The 6,467-nt window shown below is 39.6% G+C and overlaps 1 pseudogene; it reads right to left on the bottom strand.

The window, feature by feature from the left end:
• Positions 1-769: 769 nt before the first annotated feature.
• On the bottom strand, positions 770-2,372 carry LOC109449570 (nucleolin; annotated as a pseudogene).
• Between the last annotated feature and the right edge of the window lie 4,095 nt (positions 2,373-6,467).

Genomic DNA, 6,467 nt, shown 5'->3' with positions numbered 1-6,467 from the left:
ACCCTTCTTCCTTAGTCTTTTCTCTGAGCTCTCTGTCATGAGCTTTTGGTCTTAGGGATATATATATATATATATATATATATATACCTAGGACAGGACAGGACTGTGGGTGATAAAGGGAGCACTGGCAGTGCAAATTCTCCCTTGTCCTATGACTGGGAACTCCAGAATGCGGGGAGCTCTGAGCTTCGAGCTCTGGTCGGTGTCCGTCCTATAACCCATGGGGGTCATATGTCTCCACTCTTCCACATTCTCTTCTACCCTGCCTGTCCAATTTATCCACCTTTAGATGATTTCAGTTGCATGTCTCATAGTCTGGTCTGTATGCTGCACAGGGAGTCCTTTGTGGTCATATAGCTGTTCAATTTGTTGTAAATTTCAGGGGAGATTTCAAGAGTATCTCTCATGCTGCCATTTCTATGTTGTCATTGCTCATGAAGGATCTTGATCATGGCCTCCTTATCCTAAGTAATCCTGATTGCCCACAGTGCACTTGGGTTTTCTTGTGTGCTTTGTGATTCATAAGGTCCACCTCATGTTAAAGGGAGACCCTAATTATGGCCCTGAGCACGCCTTGTATTTCATTGTTATACCCTACTGGTTCTGTTTCTACCACTTTGTTATATATATATATATCCAGTTTAGGACATTTACTTTGTCCCAAAATGCAGAAGCAAAATCATAAAACAATCTGCTTTCCATTAGAACCCCCCAACACAGAAAAAAAATTGTAGGAAAAAATGTGGGGTATTTTTTGTACATGGGAAGAAACAATATAAATTCAAAACTTACAGTTAAGGGTTAGGTCTAGCACTCATCTCTTTAAAAAGTTTATATGAATATCCAATCAAAACCAACAGGGTATCTCTCTTGAAATGTTATCTATATGAATTTCCAAGTAGACCACAGGACTGTATGTTGTCTTGGAATGTCCTTAGAAGGCTCTGTCATTGACCAGGTAACAGTAAAAACCCCAAAGTCCTTTCTTTCCAACAGAAGAGGGAAAGACCGGGATAGAAGAAACTATTCAAACTTCGTCTTCTTTCCTTGTGGCTTGTGGTCTCCTCCTTCTCCTCCTCCTCTGCCTCCTTGGAAGCCTCCTCACCCTCCAAATACACTTCTGCCTCCGCCACGACCTCCAAAGCCACCTTCACCCTTAGGCTTGGCCCAGTCCAAAGTAACTTTGTTTCCATCAATTTCACCGTATTCCATGGCCTCCTTGGCGGCTTTGACATCTTCCTCACTATTGAAGTCTACAAAACCAAACCCTTTGGAAGATCCAGTCTCCCAGTCAGTGACTATCCTTGCCCGAACAAAGACATTAAGTGGCTCCTTTAATGTCTCTTCTGTAGTCTCCTCAGACAGACCTTTGACGAACAAAGGTTTGGATGGCTGGCTTCTTGCATTAGGTGATCCCCTAGGTCCTTGCAACTCTAGCCTGATTGCTCTGCCCTCAATTTCTCTTTTATTACAGGAATGTAAAGATTCTTTAGCATCTTCAAATGATGGAAATTCTATAAATGCATACCCTTTAGATTTGCCATCTTGGTTCTGGGGCACTTTGATAAAAGTTGACCTCTCAAATACTTCCTGAAGTGTTTCTTCTGTTGCATTGTAGGAGAGGTTGCTTAAAACCAGAGATTTTGATTCACCACTCCAAATGCTATTCTTTCCACCTCTGTAGTCTTGATTTTAACCTTTCTCTCCAGTATAGTACATGGAAATAGATCGCCCATCTATCTCTGTTCCCTGCTTTTCTTCCAACGTTTTCTCTGCATCAGCTTCTGTCTTAAATTCAATATAAGCAATCCCTTTACACTTGCCATTCTTTCTGACTAATCTGATCTCCATAACATCTTCAAACACTTCCTTTAATTCATCCTGAGTAACTATATAAGGCAGATTTTCAGCCAAAAGTGTTCTTGCATCTCGATCTTTTTTACTTTCTTTTCACTTTCTTTTTCTAGTTTAATTTCATTGCCAAAGACTTTTAAACCAGTGAGTTCCAAGACTTTTTCCAGGTCTTCAGCAGATTCAAAATCCACATAGCCAAACTTACTAGACACACCAATTCTGACATCCACAACAGCAAGATCATTTTTAGCAAAAATGTCACTGGTACCAGTTTTTAATTCAGGAGCAGATTTGTTGAAGTTCAGGTTTCCAACAAATAGATTGAAAGATATGGTTGGTTCTGTGCCTTCCACCTTCTGTTTCTTGGCTTTAGGAGCTGCTTTCTGTTTGGCCAGTTCCTTCTTTCGTTTTCCAGGTGCTTCTTTGACAGGCTCTTCCTCCTCATCCTCATCCTCCTCTTCATCGTCTTCCTCATCCTCATCCTCCTCCTCTTCATGATCATCATCATCCCCGTCATGGTTTCAATAGTGCCATGGTCATCCTGAACGATTGCTGCTGGTCATGAGTTTTGCTGCATGGCTTGAGTACCCCGGCTTATTCAAATGTTTAGTTGGTGTTCCTAAGATTCCACTCTGGTCTTGACTGCACTCTGGTTGACCTCAGCACAAAATAGTATTTTATGAGTATGTTCTGTAATCCCAGGATCACCTATGTTTCTAAAGTGTCCCCTAGTTGTTCTGGGAATCTGCTAGTTTATGGGACCCAAGGCATGCCTAACACCTTCTTGTGGACCTGGGGACACTTTTGCTTATTTTGAAAGCATTTTTGTTGTCCTTAGCATCCTCTGGTTTCTCTGTGTGCATGCAGGATGTGTTTGGAAATTTTTGGTGTATTTACGTAGCTCCCTGGTAACGTGAGTGTTTTCAGATTCTTAGGGTTGCCCTTAGCTGGAAATGAGAAAAATAAAAATATTCTAGGTTTCCCCTGTTGGTGTGAAGGGCATGCTGTTAACTTTCATGTGTCCTGAATGGTCCTGATAAAGCTCTTTATCCTGAGAAAAATCCAGTTGTCCTGAGTGTACCACAGTTGTCCTAGTCAGACCCTTCATCTACAGTGTGAAACCTATAAATGCTGCGTTATCACAAATGTCACTAATTAGCATAGTCGTTGTGATACTGGCATGTTCTTCTTGAGGAGTACATAGTGATACTGAGTGTGTCAGGATGTTGGTGAGGTTTTCCAGAATTTTTAGATATCATGCTGAAGGATAAGCATATGTTGATTGTCCTGAATGTCCAGTAGAAGATGTCCATGTCTGCTTCTTTTGAGTGCTCTTAAATTTTTCTAAATATACCTCTGTTGGACCTAATATCTCCCATGAATTACTAGGAGTTTTGTGGGAGTCCTGAGTATCTCCTGCTGACCCTGAGTGACCTGTTCTTGCTCAGTGCTTTGTAATGATCCTGAATAACCTTTGGGAGTTATCAATAACATCTAACAGTCCTGTGGCCCTGAGTTTATTTTGATACGGTCATAGTGCCCTGATAACCTCTTCCTTAATTCTATAATAATTTGGTGTTCCTGTGTGCCCTTGGTTGTCTGACTGACCTATAAATTTCCCTAAAACCCCATGATAAACTTGTGGGCTCTCAGCTGAAGCCATCTCTTACGAATAACACAGACTTCCACGTTTGCACCTGCAATTGGTTTTGTTAATTTTAGACAAAAATCACATGAGGGATTTTCTTATGTGTGGTTCAGCATTCGTTGTGGAAATCATTGACTTTTGAAGAACATATGAAGTTGACTGCTGCAGAAGTTAGCAGTGTTCAGTGAAATTCTCAATGACTTTGTATTTATGGCCAGTCGACAAGAGAGGGCATTAATATTGATCTTTATAGGATTGTTTTTCTATGTGCACTTCTTTCTATTTCTTTATGTTATTTTTACATTTTCTCAATGTTATTCAGATTGTTGTCAGGCAAAACTATAAACTAAATACCTACTATACACTAGTCATAACTGAATTTCATTTTAGGCAATTAGGAGACAGAAGAAAAAATATACGGATTCAAGCTAATGTGTTCCTTCAGATTTTATAAATAGTATGGATATTTCGGGCACCAGTACTTTTGTTTATCTAGAAATTGTGGCTTCCATGTTGGTTCATGATTACAATTGGATTGATTCAGCACTGATTATGAGATATACTAAAAGATACAAAAAGGTGTCGGTTTCCTCATAAAAGTTACAAGTGCATTTTCCAATTCCTGATTCAGACCCTTAAGGCTGCATGTCTTGAGGAGTGTGTTTATTCCTTGAGTTTCAGTATCAGCAGCCCCATGTTTTAATGGGGTCATGCTATAAGATTTTTCTAGTGAACTTTGCACTTCAATGACTAAGAGGACTAACGTTTTTGTATTCTTTACCCTAGGACATTTCTCCTGTCAGATTTTGTGAAAATTTACCTTAAAAAGGTGACAATATCTTGTTTTCTTTTCTCTTACATAGAGACTAAACATGATTTTATTTATTAATACACCAATCTTTTTCTCTACCATGTGAATTTTGTCTTGTACACCGACAATATCACTAGGAAAAATCAAAGAGTGAATCTGCATCAGCAATGTAAAATTAGAAAACCAAGGCCATTTTAAATTTTTCAGTCTTATTTTCTCCATTATGAAAAGAACAATCAATTTAAAAAAATGGTGGTGTAGTGTGACACTCTTGAAATCTCCGCTGGAATTTCACAACAAATTAAACAACCATTATTCCAGAAAGGGATCTCTGTGCAACAGACAGGAAAATTTAAAAGACGTACAATTGAAATCATCAAAATGTGGGCAAATATGTTGAACAGATGGGCACGGAATTGGGAAGTGCCGAACACGGGCCACACAGGCCCTGGAGTAAATCAGAGCTCAGAAGTCCCAGCTCCTTGTATTCCACAGGCACAGGAGAGGGAAGATTTGGACTGCTCTGCTTATAGCCCACAGTCCCCCCTGACAAATCATCATATAATACAGCTGTATCTGATGGTCATGACAGAGCAGAGAAAAGACTGAGGGAAGACGGGTGAAAACTGTGGTTTAAGTCCTCACTGCCAAACACAGGACAGAATGCTTAAGTGTGGAGCCTAGACAACACTGTCCACCCTCCCAAGGTTCATCTCACACCCACACACCAAGTGCTAGAAGTGGAAATACCAGTGTTTCATATCAAAAGAACACAATATTTGCAGTTCTTACAGAGCTGCAGCCCATGGCCACAGACTCACAGCCCAATTAGTTCCAGTGATAAGGAATGAGGCTTGGGTGCAGGACTGGCTGTTCTTTGGTTGTTCTCATTGATCTGTACCAACTCTCACAACTCACCCTGACCCAGACACCACCTATTGTGGTGGTACCCTACAGGAGTAAACAGCTGCTGAAATACACAGTCTCTGAAACTGGAGCAGGAAGAGTTTGTAAACTCAGAAGCTCTCTACATACCCCCATGGACACAGTGCCCTGTGATCCAGTCAGCCTGTCTACAGAGGAGAAGATCGCCTACCACTGAATTCCTCCATTGTGTGAGAAGCTGAAAGAGTGCAGAGGAAATATAAGACTATAGCATGAGAGAGAATAAAGGGCTGCAGTCCAAGAGAAAACAAAACATTTTGCCAACACCTACTGGAAAACAAAAGAAAGACTGCTTCCTATCACCATGTTGCAGAACCAACTGCTATAGATGCCTAAGAAGAGAAATAACAATTTATTAATTGCCATTAATTACCAAGGTAACAAGACAGCCCAGAAAGTAAATAATAGTTTTCAGAAAATGAACTAAAAGATATTGAAATATATGACTTAAATAACACAGCATACAAGATTGCATTTCTGAAAAACATCAAGGAGATGCAAGAAAACACAGACAGGTAGGCAGTGTAATGAACTCAGAATCAATCGAAGAACAAAATGCGCATTCTATAAAAGAGATTGAAATTTTGAAAAAAGAACCAAACAGTATTTCTGGAGATTAAGAATTCATTAAAAGAAATGAAGAGTGAAATAGCCTGCTTAGGGATTAGAGTTGACCTGATAGAGGAAAGACTCACTGACATCGAAGAAAGAAATGTGGAAAGGACACCGAAGGTAGACAAGAGAGATTTGAGAGTGAAAAGAACAGGAAAAACCCTTCAATAACTTTCTAATTCCATCTGGAAAAGCAACTTAAGAGGAATGGGCATTCCAGAAGGAGAAGGGAACAGAGAGTATATTCAAACAAATACTTGATTAGCACTTCCTAAACTTGTGGAAATAAATGGATCCTGAAATTTAAGGAAAAATAAAACACATATTTAACTTATCTCCATCCCAAAAGGCCTTCTCGAAGGCACATTCAATTGAAGCTGCTGTCAAAAATTATCGACAGAAAAAGAATCCCCAAGGCAGCCAAGTGAAAGAAGATAGTACCTACAAAGGAAATCCCATTACATTATCATGAGATTTTTCAGCAGAAACACTACAAGCCATGATAGAGTGGAATCAAACATTCAAACTGTTAAAAGAAAGAACTTATGAGCCAGGAGTAATATATAGAGCAAATATATCCTTTAGATATGAAGGAAG

Source organism: Rhinolophus sinicus, unplaced genomic scaffold (genome assembly GCF_036562045.2).
Source record: "Rhinolophus sinicus isolate RSC01 unplaced genomic scaffold, ASM3656204v1 Contig9, whole genome shotgun sequence".
In the NCBI taxonomy this organism is placed as follows: domain Eukaryota; kingdom Metazoa; phylum Chordata; class Mammalia; order Chiroptera; family Rhinolophidae; genus Rhinolophus; species Rhinolophus sinicus.
The sequence above is the reverse complement of the archived record's forward strand: the minus strand, read 5'-3'. Positions and strand labels throughout refer to the sequence as shown.